This window comes from Ochotona princeps, chromosome 6 (genome assembly GCF_030435755.1).
Source record: "Ochotona princeps isolate mOchPri1 chromosome 6, mOchPri1.hap1, whole genome shotgun sequence".
Taxonomy (NCBI): Eukaryota; Metazoa; Chordata; class Mammalia; order Lagomorpha; family Ochotonidae; genus Ochotona; species Ochotona princeps.
Window position 1 is genome coordinate 1,401,940 of NC_080837.1, and position 24,007 is coordinate 1,425,946.

Below are 24,007 nucleotides of genomic sequence, written 5' to 3' on the forward strand. Positions count from 1 at the left end.
GTGAAAACTGTGGTCTTTGCCCCTTAACCTGGGAGGTCTCACACATGAGCCAGCACACCTAGTGCATCTCATTCTTCTAAGAGCTTTGCTAAGTTTCTTTATGCTGGTCAATATTTGATTATTTAATAAATCTCTTATTGATGTTTATTTAAGTAGTCTGCCTTTTTGTTATTATAAGCAATGATGTAGTACACGTTTTTGTACATATATATTATAATGTCTCCTCGGAAAAATCACTCTTATTCCTTAGAATATCCTTGTGAATTCTTTATTAACAAGGAGTTGTGAAGACCGTGTTAGAAATCTGTGATTTCCAAAGAATTGTAAAACATAATTTTAAGACCCTATGCTACTCGGAAATGGGGCGGGAGGGCGGAGAAGTCTTCCATCTCTTTAGAGTATGCGAGGATGACGTGAAGTATAACCTATCAGGAACACAAAAAAGTAACGCATAGACAACACACTCAAATCAGCATTAGACAATAGTAAAACTACGAAGACTTATGGGGGGGGGGCTCAGGAGCAATCCTGACAACCTCTTAACAGGAGGTCATATGCATGGAGCGGGGGGGGGGGACCCCAGAGTGGAGCAGGTGGACAGGAGGAGGCTCATATCCCAACCCTGGATGCCCCTGGATCTAGACGAAGGACTATCATTACGGGCACCCAGGACTAAATCCCAACTGCCAAAGAGACCACTGGGAATCGGAGTGCCTTCGGAGGCTGAGGACTCTGAGGTCACCCACCCCCGTTGGGATCTACCACATGGAATGGAAGAAGCCAAAATCCTTCCTCACAGGATCCAGGGTCATCGGAACAACAACTAGGAGCCCTGAGTGGTCCGTAGACACAGAAGAACAGCAAACTTCCTTCGGGACTCGGGAGAGGAACTTTCTCCGGTCCTAACTTAGTTCCAACTTTGGATCCCCATCCTCTCTGGTAATGACCATCAGGGTCGCTCTGGAGCCCCCCCAAAACAAACAAACAAACAAACAAACAAAGTCAGAATAGATAGAGAACAATAAGGAAAGCTCAGAACCAGACAGGAAATAGCGTGGACTCACATATACCTTACTAGGTAGGACACAGAGATTAGATACTCCTCACTGGGAAATGGAGGAATTCTCTGCACACCCCTCCTAAAATAGCTCTGCACCTCAACTGTTGTCATATGCCTTGCTAGAGTTATAAGCCAATTTAGACTATCATAAATCTACCAGGTTCAGTAGAATTATGCTTCAATGCTATGGGCTGCTAAATACTAAAATGAGAATAAACACGAGACAGCTGAATAGTACCCTATAGCCATTTTAAGGTGTATAGAAGCTGGTTGTATATAAACTAAAATCAAAATGTCAATGAAGTAGCCACAGGATATGGTTAAAAACTTGCATCTTGTAACATATTGGTTACTCGATACCATGACAATTAATTCCATAATGTTGTAAATTGTCGTTGATGTCAAGTTGGGGCTTTTAATTAATCAGGATGATATTTTGCCAGCTCTACCTTCAGACCAGAGATGATCTCCCCAAGAAACCATTGAATGTATCTGGACAGTTAGGTGCTGGACTCTTTGCTTAGTATACGCTTGCACTGAAAGAATCTCAACTGAATTTGATCTGTAATATTGCAACAGGGTGGAGGAATCTACCAAGGGGGGAGGGTATGGGGAGGGGTTGGGGGAATCCCAGAGCCTATGAAACTGTGTCACATAATACAATGTAATTAATAAAAAAAAATCTGTGATTTCATAGGAAATTTAGATCAGTATTTCTCTAACTCTGGCTCTACAGGAAAGTTCCATATAGAACTCTAAGCAATTATGGAACTCTGACCTGATTCTCAGGGATTCTGATTTAGAACAGAAGACTTTAGAGCTACAAATTTGCGTGGATTTTTTTTTTTTTTAGTCTTCACAAATGATTCTGATTCTAGCCAGCATTAGAAGCTTCTGGAATATAGAAGGATTACTATTTTAAAATAGGATAAGATTGTGCCATCTGTGACAGCTACTGTAGGGTAAGTAGTGATGAAGAGAACCTCCCATTCCTGTTAGTGACAGTGGGGGGTGTGAAGTCATTCTGTGGAGTTGTCTGGCAGTCTGTTCACACTGAATGTGCGCACATATACTTGGTGCGTGAGCGATGCTGCTGTAGATCTCTGTACCACAGACGTGTTGACAGGTCCTGTCTGTTGGAGGCCTACTACAGGACTTACGATACTTCTTCCTAGAGTAGAGATAATAAACTTAAACCTATTTTCGCATGGTAGAAAACCACCCAGCTTTGAAGAGTGTGCGACTTCAGCTGTGTGCAGTGGCGGGTGAAATCTCCCAATGCAATGTGTTGAGCAGAAGAGGCCAGTTACACATGAGGGCAAATGTGTCATTCCATCTGCGTTACAAGGGTGCATCTGGAAGGCAGGGCATGCTTCCTTTCTCACTCTGGGGACTTGTGTCATGTGGATGTTCAGTTTGAAAAATCCTTCAGCTACCCATCTAGAATTCTGTGTGAATTTTACTGTATATGTATATAGAACAATGAAATTCAGAAAGTACACTGAATCTAAGCACCAGTAGGAGGGACTCCTTGCCAACAGCAGGGTTGTATGTCGATCATTGCGTCAGTTCATTGTGCAGCCATGCCGAGTGTATCCTGGCTCACCATACACAGGTGGTCGTGTGCATCTCTTCAGTATAGCGACGCCATCCTGGGAGTTTGAGGGCAGCCCTGGGGGAAAGAAACTGGCAAGGGCAGTGTCACATTACTACCTGATGTGGTTCACTTCAAAGTGCCAATTGTGCTTACCCAAAGTGACCCTCTCAGCCATATGCATCCCGTGAGGGTGTAATCCAGGACCCAGACCATCCCACGGCATGATTGCCTCTGCAGGACCAAGCTTAGGCCTCTTGGCACAAAGGGATGCTACCTGGCTGGACTCCTAACCGGTGCATTCACTAGGCAGTAAAATGTTCGAAGTGGCTAAAATAAAAATGACTTTGATAATTACGCTGATCCCACTTTGAGAATATTTTCTTCCTTCTTATTCTTGTAGAAGCCATTGCACTCAGTAAGGGTGAAAATATGCATTTCATGTTTTTAACTTTTTAAAATTTTATTTTATTATTTTATGATATAGACCCATAGGCTCTAGGGTTTCTCCACCTTCCTCTCTGGGTCCAACCCCCTCCACTAATTTCCTCTAAATTATTACAGTAGTGTAATCTGTCATAAACAGTCATAAGTCCATCATTTTGCTATTGAAGTGTACCTTACAGTGTTGGTAGGCACAATGGCAGAGAGTCCAGCATCCTATCGTCAATATATATTTAACAGTTTCATTGGGAGTCCATCTCTGATTTGGAAGTAGAGATGCATACTGCATTGTGTCTTCACATTTGTATGTGATAGTCTCTATTACACAGTTACTACACATCTCCTTAAATGAAAAGCTATAAAGCAAAATCAATAACAGGAAGAAAAATAGAAAATGTACAATGCCGTGAAGTTAAATAACATGCTACTGATTGACCAATGTGACACTGAAGAAATGAAAAGAAAATTTTAAAATCTTATTAAAAGAAAACAATGCTACTATATGACCTATGAGTCAGTGAAAAAATTAGTAAGAAAAGAATTATTTTGAAGAAATGAAAATAAAAACAAATATGTCGAAACTTATGAGATGTAAGAAAAATGATATTGAAAGGGGCATGTATAATATCAGGTGCTTACAAAAAATCAAACTATCCCAAATAAATGATCTAATAATGCATCTCAAGGACTTACTGAAAAAAAGAAAAAATAAATAGGAAGCAAGAAATGATAAAAATCACAGCAAAAATAAATGGAATTGAAACTAAAAAATTATAAATTGCAAATAGAAAGAATCATTTTTTTTAAAAGGTGAGCAAAATAAATTTTTAGCCAGACTAGCAAAGAAAAGCAAGAGAGAAAAACCAAGTAATTTAGAGATGAAAAGGAAAACATCCTAAGAAATTAGTAAGGTGATCTGTTCTTGCTGAATGGATCCTTTGAGCATCTCTTTTGATATTTTTTACGTCAAAGTCTATGTTATCTGAGCCAAGAATGGCTATACCAGCTCCTTTTTCTTTTCCTTGAGCCTGTAATATCTTTTTTCTATCCTTTCACTTTCAGTTTCTGCATATCTTTGTTGGTGAGATGTGTCTCCAGTAGGCATCGGGTAGATGGATTTTTTTTTTTTTTTTTTTTTTTTTGGATCCAGGCTGCTAATTTTTGTGATGCTTGGTTGATGATTTTAAGTCATTTACATTCAGGGTTAATATTGATAAATAGTAGATTAGTAAATAGGTCGTTTTAGCAATTGTTTGATTTGGTCTTGTTTTGTTGTTTTATTGGGACATTCTCCATGTTTTCTTTTGGTTTTAGTAAGTGTTATTCCTTTCCTCTGTCAAGAGAATATCTTTAAGTATCATTTGTAGGGCAGATCTAGGAAAGGTGAATTCTTTAAGCTTTTTGTTGTTGTTGTTACTGTGAAAGAATTTTCTTTCATTTTCAAAGACAAAGGAAAGTTTGCTGGTTAAGTTATTCTAGGCTAACAGTTTTTTTCCTTTTAGAATCTGGAATATGTCACTCCATTTTCTTTCGGACAGTAAAGTTTCCTCTGAGAGGTATTGATTGGGATTCTTACATATATTAATTGTTTTTTTTTCACTTGCATATTTAAGGATTTTTTTTCCCTGTTCAACGGAGGAGAATTTGATTATCATATGTCCTGGTGTGCTTTGGGTCAACCCTATTGGGAGTTCTGTGCCCCTCCCATATTTTGTTTTTTCATTCTTTCTGGAAATTAGGGAAGTTTTCCTTTATTATTTCATTAAATACATTTAAAAAGATTTATTTATTTATTTATTTAAAAGCTTTATCTATTTATTTTTGCTTCCATGTCCTCTTTTTTCATCCCAGTATCTGGGGGAAGGGGAGAGACAAAAGGAGAAGCCGCATCTACCCTCCCAACCATCCAAGGGTCCCCGAAGTGGGGCATGCTCTGAGGGCACTTCTCAAGTGGTTTTGATAACTCAACTGTTCTGAATTGCTGCCAATCTCGCCATTCCAAGCACGATGAACTCTCTTCAGAATCCTCCTGGCTGACATAATCCACGTTAGCATCTCTACTTGCCCAGATTTTCCCTGCCAATACTTAGTTGGGATAATTCAGCAATTTATTCTGATCAATTTGTTGTGGCACTAGGTGCCCTCTGCAGGTTGCAATGGACTGCCATATCCTCCAAGGGCACCTGGATATGCTGTCCACTGCTCCGACTGAACCACTGAGGAGGCTCAGCCTGATTTCTGCCCTTGCTGGCACTATTGGGTGTCTGGGCTGTGAAATTCACTCTGTTCCTGCCCTTACCTGCTTGGGCTCTGCCACACTGCTTCTGCTTATGGTTGAATCAAGTAGATCAGCAGGATGGGCTGTGAGGCCTGTTTACCTCCTGAGCTCCCATTGAACTCCCCTTCCCACCTGGCCCCTGTGGAGCTCTGATTGCCAACTGCTGACCACTGCTTGGGTTTCTGGTCACTGCAACACTGCTCTGCTATTTCCACTGCTTCTTCATGTCCACGGGGTCTCCAGGTGTCCCTCTGCCATGGGCCTGTCGTCTTCTATTTGCTGGGATCGCAGTCTCTGTTTTACCCTGGCTAATGATTCTCTGTTTAAACATGTCGTTGCACTATTCTGCCATCTTGTCTCTTTGTATTTCCTATTTGAAGTTTAAAAAATGCTTGAAGTTTGGTTTCAGTGTCACAAATTGACATTATAAGAGCTTGTAGTGCTCAGTGTAAGTCAGTGTAGATCACTAAAGTGAAGCTGTGCTTCTGTGAAATGATCATTGTGATCTGGGAGAAACTCAAACAGTTTTACCTGCAGTTCTGAGACGTGCTGCCCTGTGTTGGTGGCTTCTGTTACCAGGTACATAGCAAGTGTAACAGATATTCCCTTGGTGGGATCATGATGGTGACACTATTAAGAAAACAATCCTAAAGTGACAGTTACTCATTGTATCTCCACTTCCTGCTTTTCCGTTCAGTGTTTCTGTCTATATCCACATTGTTCTATTTGTTTTGAATATCATTTTAGCTTCTCAAATAGTCGATCCTTTTTTAACCTTTTAAGCACCATAACGGAAAAGTTATACAATCATAATTTTTTCCCAGGGACATTTGAAAGAACTTGGTTTTTATTTTAAATTTTAAATTTTATTTTTAAGATTGATTACATAGTTGAGAAGGATGAATGCCCCTGTAGGCCTCCAATTAGGATGAGGAGGGTTGAGGTATAGAGGAAAGTGTATGGAACAGATGTTTCTTTTCTCTTCCAGTTTTTCTGCTGTGTCATTTGGGTGGGGGACTAACAATAGGGGGTCATTCCTTGCTATTAAATCACATCAGCACCTAATGTAGAACTATCCTTTGATGACACCTTAAAGATCCAAATTAGGGCAAGGGTTTTTTGAGGGTGTTACTGGAGTGATTTTGGCAGTTCTGAGACATTGTCAGCTTTGTTGCATCAGGATTGAGAAAATTTTTCCAAGGTCCTTTGGCTGACAGAGTCCACCGTAGTGCATCCACAGACACAGAGACACTTGCTGCAAAGCTTGGTCAGGAGAGTTGTCCAACCTGTTCTGCTTTCCACCCTTTGATGAAGCACTTGACGTCCTCTGCTGGCCTAGATGAGCTGGATGTCATGTCCTCCGTGTGCATCTGGGTATTTTCTCCACTGTATGGGGATCAATAACTGAAAAATCCCAATTCTGATACATGTACTCCAGGGTTGGGTCATATATCTTGTGATTTTCACTGTGACTGGGGTTTAAGCCCCCCAAGAAACCTTACCTGGGGTCACCTCAGACTTGACTCTTATGTACTAGGGCATGATCAGGTTACGTCCGTTACCTGCAGCAGCCAATGCACTTACCAAGGGATGCAGCTGCCTGGTCAGTTCCACCTCCGGTCCCATCTCTCACACAAAATGACAGGTATTGTGGCCTAGCCCAGCCTATCCCACCACAGGCCTGGTTCTCATGCACACCAGAAAATACTGTGGCCCAGTTGGTATAAGCCCCAATAACTCCCACCAGTCCTGCTCCCAGGCCCAGTTTTTGTGCCTGACAGCATATGCTGCAGCCTAGCTCAGGCTGTTTTGCATCCCATCCAGCTCTCATGCATACCCATAGGTGCTATAGCCTAGCTCAGACTGATCTGCCTCCAGACCCTGCCCACCTGTATGCTGACACTTGCTGCCACTTTGTCCAATCTGGCTCATTCCCAGTCCTGGCTCTGTTGCTCACAAGCAGGAGTTGCTGTTTAGTAGGGAGTGGGCCTGTGCCCACAGTTCCCCCACCAGGCCTACTCCCAGCCCTGGATCTTGCCTGAGGGTTTTGTGTTCCAGCCTGACATGACTTGCACCTAGTCCTGGTACTTGCCTGCTGGTGTTGCAACCTAGTCCAACTGGCCCACTCCCAGAGACCCAGCCCACATGCCAGCCAGCTGGTACTATATTCCTGCCTGGATTGGCCCATCCCAAGTCCCTGCTCTCATGCTCACCAGTGGATGCAGTGGCCTAGCAGGGGGTCCCCAAAGTTTGCTTTCCAGGTCTGCTCCCAGCTTCAGATCTTATGCGTGCCAGTGAATACTGTGGCCTAGTCTGGCATGGCCTGCCTCTGGTCTTAGCATTTGCTGGCAGGTACTGAAGCCAGGCTCAGCCTGCCCACCCCATGTCCCAGCTCTTGGCAATGGGTACACCAGCTTAACCCATCCTGGCCTACTGCCAGCCCCAGCTTTCGTATGAACTGGCAGGTGTTGTGTCCCAGCCTGGCCTGGCCTGTATCCTGTCCTGACTCTTATTTGTGCCAGAGTGTACTGTAAATTGGCCCAGCCCAGCATTCCCCCAGGTCTGGCTCACATGTATATCAGTGGGTGCTGCAGTCTGGCCTGACCTGGCCTAGCCCATTTGGCCTGCACCCATTCTAGCTCTTGCTGGTGAAACTTCACCCTAGTTCAGTCTGGCTCGTCCCTAGACAAAACTCTCATGTGAAACAGTGGGTACCTCAGTCTAGTGCAGCACATCCTGCACTCATTCTGGCTCTTGTGAGTACCAGTGGGTACCTAGTCCAGTCTGGCACATCCCCAGAACCAGCCCACACTCATGCTGATGGATACTGAAACCTTGCCTGAATTGATTCAAACCTAACTTCTACTCTCAAACCCACTAGTGAGAGCTGCAGCCTAGCAGGGGAGTCCCCAAAATTTTTCTACCATGCCTGTCCCAGCCCTAGATCTTGCACATGCCTGTGGGTATTTGGACTCAGCCTGCCTGGCCTGGCCCCTAGTCAGCTCTCACTGGTAGATGTTGCAGCCTAACCCAGTCTGGCATGGCTCACACCCCTTCCAGGATCTTGTGCATGCCAGCATGTGCTGCAGCTTGGCCCAACCTGACCTTCCCCCAGACCCAGCCCACACATATGCCAGCAAGTGCTGTATCCTTGCCTGGCTTGGTTTGCCCTCAGCCCCAGCTCTTCTGTTCTCCAGGAGCTGAGGCCTAGTAAGATGTCGCAGTCCCGCAGCAATGGACTTGGTGCATGGAGCCGATAATAACACGCATGGACTACTGACTGATGGTCAATAGCCAGAGTTTATTAGTGGCATCAGACTTTATACACTGAGGGTCATATGGGATAAGGGAGGAAGTATTGAGGGCTTATCAACAAAACCCATCAACTGTTTCTATACTCTTGTTTGGAACTCCTTTTGTTTTGTATATTCTACCAAGTGTTCTCATTCACTCAACTGCTGTCATACAAATGATATCCAATCAGTTATACAAAAGGTATCCATTCACTTGTTATCATATAAATACTATCCAATCAGTTGTAATCCTGTGCTCGCTGACCTTCTAGGGTCACAATGTCCTATAGTAAGAGAGTTCTCCAAGTTCCCTTGCTAGGCCTGTTTCCAGTTCCAGACCTCACATGTGCTAGTGAGTGCCGTGGCCCTGGTTGGCATTATGTGCCCTCAGTTCCAGCCTTTGTATGTGCCAGAGGGTGCCACAGGCTGCCCCAGCCTGATCTCCTCCAAGTCCAGGGTACTGAGGGTGTTGGAGTTCCGTGGTCCAAGCTGGCCTCAGCCCATCACCATCCTCAGTTCTTGCAAATTGGCAGGTGCTGCAGTCTTACAGAGGTGAGCTGAGCCTACAAGTCCCATACAGAATCTGCCCCCAGATCTGATTCTCTCATATTCAGTTGGGTGCTACAGCCCAAACTGTCATGACCCACCCCCCCTGCTCCATACTTGCAGTCAAGTACTACAGCCTAGCCCAGCCAGGCATGCCACCCAGCATCAGCTTTCACATGCAGTAGTGGGCAGCAGAAAATGCTGCTTATCCCACCCAGGCCCTTGGCCTGCCTCAGATATGCTCTCTTCCCACCCCCCCCAAACCACTTCATCTCAGCTTTCTCGCCTACCCACAAACATAGTTGTCTGATTTGTGAAAGTCCCCAGAAGTCACTCCTTACCTGTCAGTCATGCCCTCAGCAACCCTTTCTCCAACACGTGCCCGTACCCCTTTATCTGGGCAGTCTGCATTCCCCTGTTGGGCAGGGGTACACCATGTGCCTGGGTTGCCAAGATGGCATGTTCCAGCCTGCTGTCCCCTGCCTTCTACCACACTGTGGAGCACAGCAGTGCACAGGGTTCCCATATATCTTTTTAAAAAGCATAGAATATGTAACTATGCTGGCACAATGGTATGGTTAATACAAATTTGGCATCAAACTGGCCCAAAATTCCACTAACTTTTGGCTGCCTTTCTCTAAGCAGTGTAACACTTGCCTGTAGCTACAGGCAGTTGCCTATAGCTGGGGAAAGAAAATGTAAGTTTTTAGAAATGTTCAGATTCTAAGAACACCTGTAGCAATCATGATTAGGGAGAACTCTAGCAATTAAAACAGTTAAACTGTCTCTAGAGATGACTGCTTGTTCTGAGCACCAAAACGAGGGAAAATGTGAGAGGAGGAATCTGTATATGGAGACACCGCAGGCTGCTGCCATGCCTGTCATCTGCTGAACAGATGATTGTTCCATGCTCAGGGCCTGCGAGCCTCTGACATCTGCCCCTAGGCAGTGTAGCAGCTGCTGTGGATCTCTGTGTGATGCATTGATTCATGAGGAATGGTCAGACCGTCGTGTTCCATCATTCTCCATTCTTTAAAGTTACAGTGCGCATGTCAGTCTCACTGTGACTTAGTTGATGTCACTGGAAAAGTAGAACAAAGGCGAGAACCCTTTGTCTTCTCCACTGCCTTTCAGCTTCTTCTTCTAATTAAAGTTTTGTCTGTTTTCAGATCTGCTTGGATTTTACTCATTTTCAAGCCTGTATTTTTTTTTTCCTTAACAGTATTTTATAGTCTGTTTTGTCTCAAGCCTTACCCATCTGTTTATGCCACCTGTTTATTTCTGCTGGCTGTCAAAATGCTTCATTTTCTTTTGAACTGTCAGCTACTGCTCTTTCTTTGTTTTTGTTTTCATTAAAGTTTTTGGAAGTTTTTGAGATAACCTTTCAAATTTACGTTATAGTTAAAAGCTTATTGCTCCATAAAGATAGAGTTCACCACGTAAAAAAGTAAAAAGACCACAGTGGAACAGGCATAAAGGCAAGGCCTACACAACAGTAATCACAAAAAATATCAGTTTCACTCATGCATGAAATTATAAAATAATCACAGATCATTAAAACTTTCATAGTATAACATTCTTAATAATTTGGCAAAGATATAAAACAAAGATGGACCAAACTGTGTTTGCAGCAGTACTGTTAAATGCAGGCATTTCTTTTTATCTATCTATCTACCTATCTATCTGTCTATCTATCTATCTATCTAATTTTAGCTTCTACACATAAGGGAGAATATACAGGATTTGTCTTTCTGTTTCCAGCTTATTCCTCTCAACGTTATGTCCTCAAATTGCAACCATTTTGATAAATTAATAGAACTTTCAAGTCTGAATAATATCCCATTGGGTACACATGCTCACATTTTCTTCATCTGTTTATCTGACAGTGGGCACTTTACTTGACTCTATAATTAGACTATTGTGAATAAACAAGGCAATTCAAGTATCTCTTTGATACAATGTGTTCATGCCTTTTGGGTATGTACCTGGTTCTGAAATTGACAGATCATGTGACAGGTCTGTTTCTAGTGTTTTTGTCTTTTTTTAAGATTGATTGTTATTTGAGAGACAGAGTTACAGAGAGAAGTGAGGTAGAGAGAGAGAGAAAGAGAGAGAGAGATCCTATTTGTTGATTCACTCTCAAATGACTCTAAAGCCAAAACTTAACTAATCTAAAGCCGGAAGCCAATAGCTTCTTCCAATGTTCCCAGATAGGTGCAGAGGTCCAAGGACTTGGGCCATCCTCTCCCGCTTTTCATAAGCAGGAAATTGGATTGAAAGTGCAGCAGCTGGGGTGGAAATTGGAGTCCACATGGGCTGCCAGTGCCACAGATGAAGGCTTAGCTCTCCATACCATGGTGCCAACCACCTATTTCTAGTGCCTTTTTCCCCTCTTTTTAAAGGTTCATTTATTTTTACTGGAAAGTCAGATTTACAGAGAGGAGAGACAGAGAGAAAGTCCTTTTTCATTCTCCAAGTGGCCACAATAGCTCGAGCTGAGCCGATCCCAAGCCAGGAGCCAGGAGTCTCTTCTTGGTCCAGCATGCAGGTGCAAGGTTACGAGGCTTCAGGCCATCCTCGACTGCTTTCCCAGGCCACAAGCAGGGAGCTGGATGGGAAGTGGAGCAGCTAGGATATGAGCCAGTGTTCATATGGGATACTGGCGTGTGCGAGGCGAGGACTTTGACCATTAGGCTACCACGCCGGGCCTGCTGGTGTTTTAAGTATCTGTCTCCATACTGTTTTCTGTAGTGACTAATTTTCTGTAGTGACTGTAATTTACATTCTCATCAGCAGTGGGTAAAAGTTCCCCTTTCTCCACATCCTTTTCAGGGGTGACATAATATCTTGCTGTTTTGATTTGCATATTTCTAATGGTTGGGATGTTGAGCATTTTGTCATGCATTTGTTAACAATTCATATTTTTTTCTTTTGAGAACTGTGGAGCGTCTCTTCCTATTTCTTAACTGAAATAGCTATTTTTTCCATTATTGCGTTGCTGTTATACTATGGTTATTGATGCTTTGTTGGAGGAGTAGCTTGCAAATATTTTTCTTCAGTTCTTTCATATACTTTTTCTTTATTGATTGTTTCCTTTGCTGTGTAGAAGCTTTTTGAGTTTGACAAAATTTGATTTATCTGTTTTTCCTTTTTGTTGCTCTGTTTTTGTGGGTCTTATCCAAGAACTCATCACTAATAGCAATGTCTTGAAGTCCTTCTCCTGTATATTTTTTCCTAGCAATTTCATGCTCTCAGCTCTTAAATTCAGGTCTTTGACCCATCTTAAGTTGATTTTTTTGGTATGATGATAGATAAGCATCTAATTTTATTCTTCTACATACATATGTCCAGTTTTGCCAGCAATGTTTATTGAAAAGATTATTCTGTGTCCCATTCATTGTCTAGTCACTTTTGTTAAAAATCAGTGTATGGAATAATTTTTGGGCTTTCTCTTGTGCTGCATTGATCTCTGTGTTAGTTTATATGCCAATACCATGCTGTTTTACTCATGATAGCTTTTCAGAATGCTTTGAAGTCTGGGGTAGTAATGCCTTCAGCTTGATATTTTCCTGTCAGGTTTACTTTGGCTATTATGGATATTTTGTGATTTCATATAAACTTTAGGATTGCTTTTTCTAGTTCTGTAAAGAAAATGTTACTGGTATTTTGATGGGGGTTATGTTGAATCTGTATATTGCTTTTGGTAGTATATGAATTAATGATATTAATTCTTCCAATCCATGAACAAGGAATATCTGCATTTTTTTATGTCCCTGATGGTTGTTTTCATCAGTGTTTTATAATTTTCATTGTAGAGATCTTTCACTTCTTTAGTTAAATTTATTCTTTTTAAATTAAAACAAAATTTTAACTTGGATCATGTTAATAATAACATAGTTGATCAGAACGGAGTGATCAATGGTTGGGGAAAAGTGGGTGTGATCATTATTTCCAAATTTGTATTTCTCCTTCCTGTTTTAGGAGAGTAGAGGATAAGGGGGGAAGTCATAACCAGCCTGCCAATTACTCAGTACCCAGGGATGGGGAATGGTTGCCCAGAATCAACCCAGGGTCCCAGTGTGGCACACAGTCCAAGGTTTTGCCCAGGTGGTTTTAATCTTTCTGAAATGTTGTTGATTTTTGCCAATCCAAGAATGAGGGAACCCTTTCAATCTCCATTGGCTGACATAGAGTTGACCTCAGAGTCTCCATTCACCCAGAAATTTGCTGTCATCATTTGGCTCAGGTAAAGTTGTCCACTTTTTCCTGTCTTGCTTCTTCTGGGATGCAGGGCTCAGTGGGCTGCCATTCTTAATCTCTGACCACGTGTATCTGGGCCAATGTCCACTACTCTGTCCTTTCCACTGAAAAGGACCAGTTCTTGCTGATGTGCAAGGGGTCCGAGCCAGTCGGTCCAGTTGGTCCAGCCCCCACTGGACCCACACCTCCAGGGCTCATGGGCCTGGCACCCACGGCACAGGCAGGCCCAAGGACGTGGGCCAGGCAACCTGGGCCCCATTGGAACCCCACTGCTACCCCTGAGGCTCACAGACCCAGCACCTACCATGCACTCAGGCCAAGAACCCAGGCCAGGTGACCCAGGCCCTGCCTGAACCCCTACCCCTGGGGCTCACAGAACCAGCAGGTTAAATATTTTCTTAAATATTTCATTTTTATATGGTTATTGTGAATGGAATTTATTTTTCTTATTAATTCTTTTTAATACCACAAAGGTTTATTACTCTCACTCTGTAATTCCTGGGGTCTTTGATATTAAGTCATACAGAATTTGAGAAATGCCAGGAATATTCTTAATCTCTGACCATCTTTTACACCACCCCACAGGGATTTCATTGCCAGGTGTTGCAGGAAAACCTGTCATAAAATCACTGGTAATAAAGATTTGAATGACCACAGATCTCTGGCACGAGGGCTCCTTCTGAAGTGGGTCTCAATCCAAATGCATTGGTTTCAAAATCACTGGCATGTGGCTGATTTCCCAACCATATCCAGACTCTCTGAGAATGTTATGAGCCTCAAAATCAGCCTGGCGAAAAGTACTGAATGCCTCTGCTGTCAAGAAAGTGGGAGTAACATCTGTAGGCAGTTCTTTAACTGGTGGACCAAATATACAGACAACTCTGCTAATACTGACTCATCGAAGATGAAAGTCTCAGAGAATCAGATTCCCCATCAGGTCTCTCTTTACTGGAGATTCCACACACATAACTGTGGGAATGGCAGTCACCCTGTATACCTGTGGTTTTAATTGGCAGCAAAAAGGTATTCAGTGAATGTTGACCCATAATTTGCATGAGTTTCTGCTGATCCTTATCTGTCATTCAGGCTTTAACACTTTGTAATAATGTATGAGGCTTTTTAGCACTATCAGAAAAATCAGCTACTGTCTTCAAAATATTGTTGCTTTCTGGAAACTTACAAATACATATATAATATGTATTTTACTCTGATTGCCAGACCAGGACCTGGAAATACACTTAGAGACTAACTCTTCCGAAAGTTCAAGTTCTCTGCCTAAAATGGAATGGAATTATTTTTTTGATTTCTCTTTGGAAAGTTCATCATTAGCATATGAAAAGCTAGTGTTTGAATCTTGAATGTTTATAATCTAAAACATTAGTGAATTGTTTTGTCAGTTCTAATAGCTTTTTGCAGGACTCTTTATGTTTTTTTTCCCTGTATAACATCATGTCATTTGTCAAAGTGAATATTTTGACTTCTGTTTTTCAATTTTGATGCCCTTTGTTTCTTCTCCCTCCCTAATTGTTCTTGCTAACACTTACAATGTTATAATGAATAAGACCGGTAAAAGTGAATATTCTTGTCTTATTCCTTAACTGGGAATAAATGCTTTAAGCTTTCCCACATTCTGTATGATGTTGGTTATTCATTTGTGATAATAACCTTTATAATTTTTAGGTAGTTCCTTATATACCTAATTGGTGGAGATGCGTTTTTTTTCCTTTGTAATCATAAAAGAGTGTTGGATCTTATCCAATGCATGCTTTCTTCTTATGTGTTGAGATGACCATGTGATTTTTTTGTTCTTTAATCTGTTGATGTGGTTTATGACATTTATTAATTTGTGAATAGTGAGCCATCATCGTAACTACTTGAGTATGATGCTTGACCTTTATGGTGTAGTATGGGATTTTGTTTGCTAGTGTTTTGTTGAGAATTTTTGCAACTATATCCAATGAGGATATAGGTCTATAATTTTCTTTTTGTGTTGTGTGTCTTTGATTTTGGTATCAGAGTGATGCTGGCCTCATAAAAAGAATTTTTATGTAGAGTTCCATCCTGTTCAATCTGTTGGAATAATTTGTAAAGTACTGTTGTTAGTTGGCTTGCATATGTGCTGGGTTAGGGGGAGAGTAAGGCTAGGCTAAGCGAGTGTATCTACTGGTACATGCGTGAGCCAGAATAAGTGCAAGCTGGTCGGGCTTTGCTGCAGTATCAGTTCACAAGTGGTGGGACTGGAGCAAGCCCTATCAGGCTAGACTGCAGTACCACCTGGGAAAGTGCAAGATCCAGTGCTGGGAGAGGGCCTTGTAGGGAAACTGTGAACATCCCTCTAATGGACTACAGCTCCCACCAGTGAGCATTTGAACCAGGGCTGAGGGTGTCCCCATCCGGGCAAGCGGAAACACCCATGGACATAATGTGTGGGTTGGATAATGTGGTCAGTTGGGTTGAGCTAGGTTGCAGCACCCATGGGTAGTACACGAGAGCTAAATGGGATTCAGGACAGATTGGACCAGTCTGCTACACAGACGAGTGTGTGTAGCAACTGGGACAAGCCTGGTGGGGGTAATTGGGGGTTGCTTTGACTAGGTACACCAATTCCCTCTGGTCCGTGAGAACTGAATGTGTGATAGGCAGGGTTAGGTTGGGCTGCAGCATCTCTTGGTTTGTGTATGAGATGGGGCTGGAGACAGAACTGACCAGGTAATTGCAACCAGCAGTGTGTATGTAGGTTGGTGCAGGTGATGGATTGAGCTGGACCCTCCACTGGCTGGCACACACTGGAGTCAGGTCTGGAATCACCTCAGACGAGGGTTTTTTTTTTTTTTCCCATCTCCCATCCCCCACAACTGGACCACTGGACTCAGAACTCCTACCATGGGGAAAATCACGCACAGCACTCTGGCTGTGGAATGCGTGTGTCACAACAGGCCTCCTCATTTGCTGAAGCCTATGCAGTGAATGCCATGCCCAGATGCGCATAAGGGACATGACAGATCATCGACACCTGCAGAGGATGGAGGGCAACACAGATTGGACAGCTCTCCCGGCCAAGCTTTAAAGGCGAGTATCTGGGCCAGTGAAAACTCTGAGGTGGACTGTGTCAGCCAATGTACCTTGGAAGGATTTCCTTAACCTTGGAGCAATGAAATCAATAACATCTCAGAACTAGCAAAACCACTTAAGCAGTACCCTCAGAACATGCTCCACTTTGGGAATCCTAGGACATCGAGTGGCCATCCCCCATCCTCAGGTACAGATGCAGTTAGGATTCTGGGAGTGGCCCTCTCCCCTTCTTCTCCCTGTTTTCCCCCAGATACAGGAAGAAAAGAAAAAAAAAATGGAAGTAATCATCTCTTCTGCTTTCCCCTATACCTCAATCCTCCCTACCCTAATCAGTGGTCCACCTGGGCATACATCCTTCTCAACTATGTAAACATCATCAAAAAATAAATGTGTTGAAAAAAGAACATCAGGTCCTGGACTTGTCTTTGATGAAAGACTTTTAAGTATAGCTTCTGTCTCATTGCATATTATGAGCATGTTTAGATTTTCTGTATATTCGTGGCTTAATCTTGACAAGTTATATGTATCCAGATATTTATCCATCCTTTGAAAGTTTTCCAGTTTTTCAGCATATAGTTATTCGTAGTAGTTTCTTATCTTGTTTATTTCAGTGGTGCTAAAGTGTAATGTCTCATTTTTATTTCTATTTTCATTTATTTGAATTTTTCTCTTTCTTTGGGCAAAGTTGGGTCTGTTTTATTTATCTTTAAAAAAATTTCAGCTCTCTTGGTAACCTTTTAAATGTGTTTGGTCTCAATTTTGTTTATTTATGCTGTGAATCTTACTATTTCTTGCCACCTGCTAATTTTGGATTTGACCCTGTTTTTGAATTTCTAAGTCCCTGATGTACATCATTAGGTCATTTATTTGAGACTTTACTATTCTCAATGTAAACACTTAATCCCATAAACTTCCCTCTTAATACTGTTCTTTCTGTATCCCATAGGCAGATGTATCTTGCTATATTTTTATTTTCATGTATTTTAAGGAAGTTTTTATTTCTCTTTAATTTCATTAATGATTTCTTGGTTGTTGAGTAGCATCTTGCTAAATTCCATGTATCTTTAAGTGTTCTATTGTTCTTGTTATTGTTAGTTTCTAGTTTTATTCCTTTGTGGTCTGAGAAGATACATGTTGTGATTTAAATATTTTCAAATTTACTGAAACTTGATGTGTGTCCTAATACATGGTTTATCCTAGAGAATGCTGCATATGCTGATGAGAAGAATGTGTATGGTGTAGATGTTGGGTGATATTTCCTGAAACCATTGGATCCATTTGCTCAGAATGATGTTTCTACTCCAGTGTATTTTTGGTTTCCCGTCTGGATGATCTGTCCATTGATGACAGTGGGATGTTGAAGTCTCCCTCTATGACTGTGTTAGAGTCAGTAGCTTCCTTCAGTTCAGATAGCATTTGCTGTGTGCATCTGGGTAGTCTTGTGTTGGGAGTTTATGTATTTATGAGTATTTGTCTTCTTGCCAAATCAGCCCTTTTATCAGCATGTATACTTTTCTCTTTTTATAGGATTTGATTTAAAGTTTGTTTTATCTCACAATTATAGATACACCTGCTTCTTTTGGGTTTCTGTTTGCCTGATATGACTTTTCCCAGATATTCAGTTCTAGCCCATGTGTATCTTCTTTTGTAAAGTCAGTTTTCTAAAAGAAAGATTTCTTTATTATTTTATTTGAAAGGCGAAGAGAGAGGGAGAGTTAGGGAGAGCCAGAGGAAGGGAGGAGAGTGATTCTCCATCTGCTGATTTACTCCACAGGTGACTGTAATGGCTAGGCTGAACAAGGCTATATCCAGAAACCAGGAACTTTATCCTGGTGTCCCACGTGGGTGGCAGGGGCCCAAGCACTTGTACCATCTTCCACTGCTTTTCACAGGCCATCAGGAAGGAGATGGGTCAGATATGAAGCCGCTGAAACTCAGTCCAGTGTCAACATGGAAAGTCAGTGTCACAGGTGGCAGCTTTACTGGCTACACTACAGCACCTGCACTGTGAAGTGAGCTTCTTGAAGGTGGCAGACAGTGGGCTCTTGCTTGTTTTTTAATATTTTTATTTTTGTTTGAAAGGGAGAGTTATGTTTGAAAGAGTTTTGTTTGAAAGGAAAGAGAGACAGAAAGATCCATCCACATGGCCACAATGGCCAGAGCTAAGACAACCTAAAGCCAGGAGACAGGAGTTTCCTCTGGATCTTCCGTGTGTGTACAGAGACCCAAGGGCTTGATCCGTCCTCTGCTGTTTTCCAGGCAGCGTTCAGCCACAACTCTACCATACCCAGTTGAGTCTTGGGAGGAGGAGGGTAGGAGGGAGGCAATGTAGCTTCGTTTTCTGGAGCAAAGTGGCTGTTCAGATAGCAGTCAGCTTCCCAGGCTGGGCTGAAGTCGGAGAGAGACTGTTGGAATTTCCCTTCAGCTCCGATGCAGGAGTGTCACAAAAACTGCTATCTACCTGCTCTTGGCAAGATGGAGTTTCCCAGGTAGCACCTGGCTTCATAGATGCAGGGTTGAGTGGTTGAACAGCTGGCCAGGGTGGGGAGTTTATCCTGTTTTCTCATTATCCCGTGGAGTCTCTGCTGTTCTGTCATTTCTGCACTGAAAATTTCTATCTGCAAGGTGCTTCTTTTATTTTTCTGTTATCTTTTTGTGGTTGAGGTCAGCAGGGCTTCTCACTGTTCAGCCATCTTGAACCCCTCTGTTTCTTTTTCTGGTACTTAAAAATATATGTATGCATGCATGCATGTATGTATCTATTTAAGAGGAATAGAGGCAGAAAGAGTAGTGAACGGCAGAGGGACTCCCATTGGCTGGTTCACTCCCTAGATGCCCACAGTGGCCAGGACTGGACCTAGGCTGAAGCTGGGGACTTGGAACACGGTCCAGTCTCTCACACATGTGGCAGGAACCAGATTGCTTGAGCCATCACAGCTGCCTCTCAGGGTCTGTGCTAAGAGGAAACTGGAGAGTGGAGTGCAGATTCTCCATTGGGTGATGTAAGCATGTCACTTGCTGATTCACAGGCTCACTCTCTTCTTGCTGCTTTGATCTTTGGGAGTCTTTGGGATCTTGTGTGAAGTGAGTTCTTGCATAGAGGAGTTAACTTGCTTTGTCAGCTGCCAGAGCTTTTAGCATCCCTTTACTTTCTCAGAAAATCATTTCTCCTCTTGAAATATTGTAGACTAGCCACTTAAGGCAGATTCAGGCTGTCAACTGTCATTTGCAGTTATGAGAATTCAGCAAGGAATTATGTTTCTCACCTACTTGGCCCTGAATTTTGAGATAATAATGCTGGGTGGTCAAATAGGAAGGTTTACCACCCTTTCTTCCCATTTTGAGAGTCTAGTCCTTGGGGCCCAGATTTGAGGAGAGTTGTCTCTCTGTGTCCCCAAGCTTTGTCTTCTGTCCCCTTGCCTTGAAGAGTGTGTTGACCAAAGCTGAAGTTCATGGGGTTCAGCAACTTCCCTTGCAGCGTAAAGGCTGGTTGATTGCTTTCATTGCTTTCATTTTTAAAGCAGGTCACAGATGCATTTGAGATGATTTTAAAAACACACCTAGCATTTTTAGTTCATGAACCATCTACATTGTAAACTGTTTGATAATTATATCTCATAGGCCTTTCTACATGTTTTGTATTTAGCAGGTATGTATCCACTAGGTCTAGTGGACACATGTGATGTTAATTTATTCCACTACCCCATCTTAGTTCAGCCTGCCAGGTTCGCAGTGGCTACTCAGTAATCTCTTACTGATCAATACAGGTCAAGTGATTCTACTAAGTTACTTCAGGGTTCCTGACACCTGATTGGTATCAAGGAGTAAAAACCCTGTTTCTAAGTACCTAACTTACAGGGAGAAACTTTCTAATTGGACTAATTTGACTCTTATGTAGGGATTCTGAAATATCTTTGTGGCATAGTGCACATATGGGAATTTTATTCTGTTCGAGTATTTAAGCAAACATGAAGTAAATAGAGTTTTTTTTTTTTCCTTTTGGGAGTTTTGATCAGTGAGATAAGGCTGTTCCCCTCCAGGCTTCCTAGCTGATAGGAAGCAGTTATGGTGTTGGGAGGCAACTAGGGGGGAGAACAAAAGTGAGTATTCTGGAAAAGATCAACATCAGATCGTGAGATAAATGTCAGTGTTTAAAGGAAATTCTGTTCTTGGTTCTCAATAGACAAGCAACCGAAAGCTCTTAACAAAACAAGAAATGGCACTTTCATTTTTAAAAGATTTGCTTATTTACTCGAAAGGCAGAGTGACGGACACACACACACACACACACACACACACGGAGAGAATAAGAGAGGTCTTTCATCTACTGGTTTAATTCCCAAATGGCTGCAACAGCCAGGGCTGCACCAGGCTGAAGCAGGTAGCCAGGAACTCAATACGGGTCTCTCATGTGAGTAGCAGGTCCCAAGTATTTGGGCCATCATCTCCTGCCTTCCCAGGTACACCAGCAGGAAGCTAAATTGGAAGCAGAGCAGCTGTGATATGATCCAGCACTTTAAACTGGATATAGCTGGTTTAACCTGATGTACCTTAACACCTACTCTTGAACTCATATTTCACCTGCATGTATTCACCCATTAAAAAAAATACCTTCTGATGACTCTCACAGGGTTCCTGCCAGCCATGTGGAAGACCTGGCTTGAGTTCCTAGCTTCTGATTCTGCCCTGCACAGTCCTGGCCATTGAGAATTACTGGGAGTAAACCAGTGGACAAGTGGCTTATCTTCTGCCTCTCTTAAATAAACCAATAGTTAAATGTTTTTATAAAACGAATGAAAGACAGTTACTGACTAGGATAGATATTTGCAAAGCATGTATCTGACAAAATGCTTATATCCAAAATATTTCAAAAACCTTAAAAACTCAATTTGGAAACAAAGAATGAAATCTGAGCAGAAGAGTTGACAACTGAAGGAAGATAAACAGATGGAAGATATGCAAATGGAAAGATGCTCAACATCTACATATTAATTAAAACCATAAGATCACTACATGTCTTTTGGAATGACTGAAATCACAAAACACTGACAAACACAAAATGCTAGTGAGAATGAGAAGCTGATAGAGACGCCAGATGATACAGCTACTTTGGAAGAAAGTTTGGTAGTGTCTTACCAACTTAACAATATAAGCACAGCCTTACCATATGATCCAGCAGTCATGCTCTTAAACATTTACCAGCCAGTTGAATTGAAAACTTTTGTCCACGTAAGAAACTGAAGGTTAGTATTTATAGAAGCTTTATACATAATCACTCAACACTGGAAGCAAAAAAGAAATCTCTAATAGGTCAAGTGACAAAGAAAGTATGTTGCAACCATTCAGAATATAACTCAGTGATTAAAAGAAATGAGCTTATGAAGCTGTGAGAAGGCATGCATGATCTTTACATTGCTAAATGAAACATGTCAATCCAAAGAAAAAACCTACTTGCTAGTAATATATGATGTCAGTTTCCTGACGTTCTAGATAAAAGACTTTTGCATGATGCCTGAGCGCTAGATACATGATGTGCATTTTTCAGAGTCCATGTTTGCAGAAATTGTACCATAAAATTCAAAAATTCAAAATAAAAAGTTAACCAAAAAATCCATGCTTGCAAATTTAAAAGGAGGTTGGAGGATCCCAGAAAGGAATGTAGACCCTGGGCCCAGCCGTGATAGCTCAGTGGCTAAACCCTCATCTTGAACGTGCTGGGATCCCATATGGGCATCAGTCTAATCCCGGCAGCTCCACTTCCCATCCAGCTCCCTGCTGGTGGCCTGGGAAAGCAGTCAAGGACGGCCCAAAGCCCTGGGACCCTGCACCCGCGTGGGAGAAGAAGGCTCCTCGCTTCAAATCTGCTGCACTCAGGCAGTTTGGGTCACTTGGGGAGTGAACCAGCGGACAGAGGATCTTTGTCTCTCCTTGTCTCTGTTAATCTAAGTGCATTTCAAATGTTGAAATGGCCTGTATGGAGGCAAGGTATAAAGACAGTCGCCTGTGTAACTTTGGAAATAGATACGTAAAACTAAATGCAGAAGGGATTATACATACTTCATCATTGTACTTTGGTACATAAAACTGCTTTCCACTGGTACCCAAAAATCTGATAATTCTATACATATACACTAGAATTAGGTCAAATAGATGGATAGCGGTTGGCGTGGTATTTCTCCTTATTAGTTTAAGAGTTTTCAGACATGGAAGGAGAAGAGGCTAGACTGATCTGTCTGGTGATACGCAATGGAGGAATCAGTTTGTCCACGTGTTTAGCTTAACAGAGAGAACCAACTACAGGCACGTGTATGTAGGAAGTACACACAAGCAAGGAGTCTGCAAAAAGTGCATAGAGAATACATATTGTGAAAAGTGTACATGAACTTTAAAAATGTTTCCCACCAAAATAAACTTACTCTGTCAGCCTTGGGGGCCTTAAAGAGAAGGCATAATAGGAAATAGGAAAACCACATCTTGTCGCTATCCCCCAATGTTTGTTTCTTTTTTTTTTTTTGTGAAGATTTATTTTATTTTCATTATAAAGGCAGATATACAGAGAGGAGGAGAGACAGAGAGGAAGATCTTCCATCTGATGATTCACTCCCCAAGTGAGCCACAACGGCTGGTACTGCGCCGATCCAAAGCTAGGAACCAGGAACCTCTTCCAGGTCTCCCACGCGGGTGCAGGGTCCCAATGCATTGGACCGTCCTCGACTGCTTTCCCAGGCCACAAGCAGGGAGCTGGATGGGAAGTGGAGCTGCCGGGATTAGAACCGGCGCCCATATGGGATCCTGGGGCTTTCAAGGCGAGGGCTTTAGCCGCTAGGCCACTGCGCCAGGCCCCAATGTTTGGTTCTAATACCATTCTCCAGTAAAAGGATTTGTGGCTCTTTGGAGAACTGGATGACTATAGGATTAGGGCAGGAAATTTTGACTGTCTATAATCACGGAATGCCAAAAATTTAAGAGTGAACTTTTAAAAAAACCCACATTGATGAGAGTCAAGGAATACAGCAGCCAATTGAAAGTCTTTGTCCAAAGATGAGCAAAGCTGAAACAACCTGAGCAACAATGTAAGGGAAAAGTAGTGTTGGTTTATAGCCCCCAATATGAACAACAAGTTCAAAATGATATAAATAAATAAATGGGTGGAAAAAGACAAAGTTCCTGAGAGGACGAATTTCAGATAATTTATGTAGCCAAGTCTGCCCTCAAGGAGAGGGAGTTTGCCTGCCCCACTTTCTAAGTATGGGCTGCACAGGACTTGGTAACTTTCTCATGGAGTTCAGTCTGAAGTAGCCCCAGTTGTACCGTGAGAAAAACAGACAAATTCTAATACAGGGACACCCTACAAAATAGCCAATGAAAAGTCCTCAATGAAGATTAGGGCATCAATAACTAGGGATGTCTAAGGAATTCAGAGAGGGGCCTCGGGAGACATGACAAGTCCCTGGAGTCCT

General features: G+C 42.3%; 1 protein-coding gene across 3 annotated transcripts in view; it reads left to right on the plus strand.

Moving 5' to 3' along the window:
• Positions 1-24,007, plus strand: part of LRRC49 (leucine rich repeat containing 49) — a 174,682-nt gene that overhangs the window by 75,245 nt on the left and 75,430 nt on the right. The window lies entirely within an intron of this gene.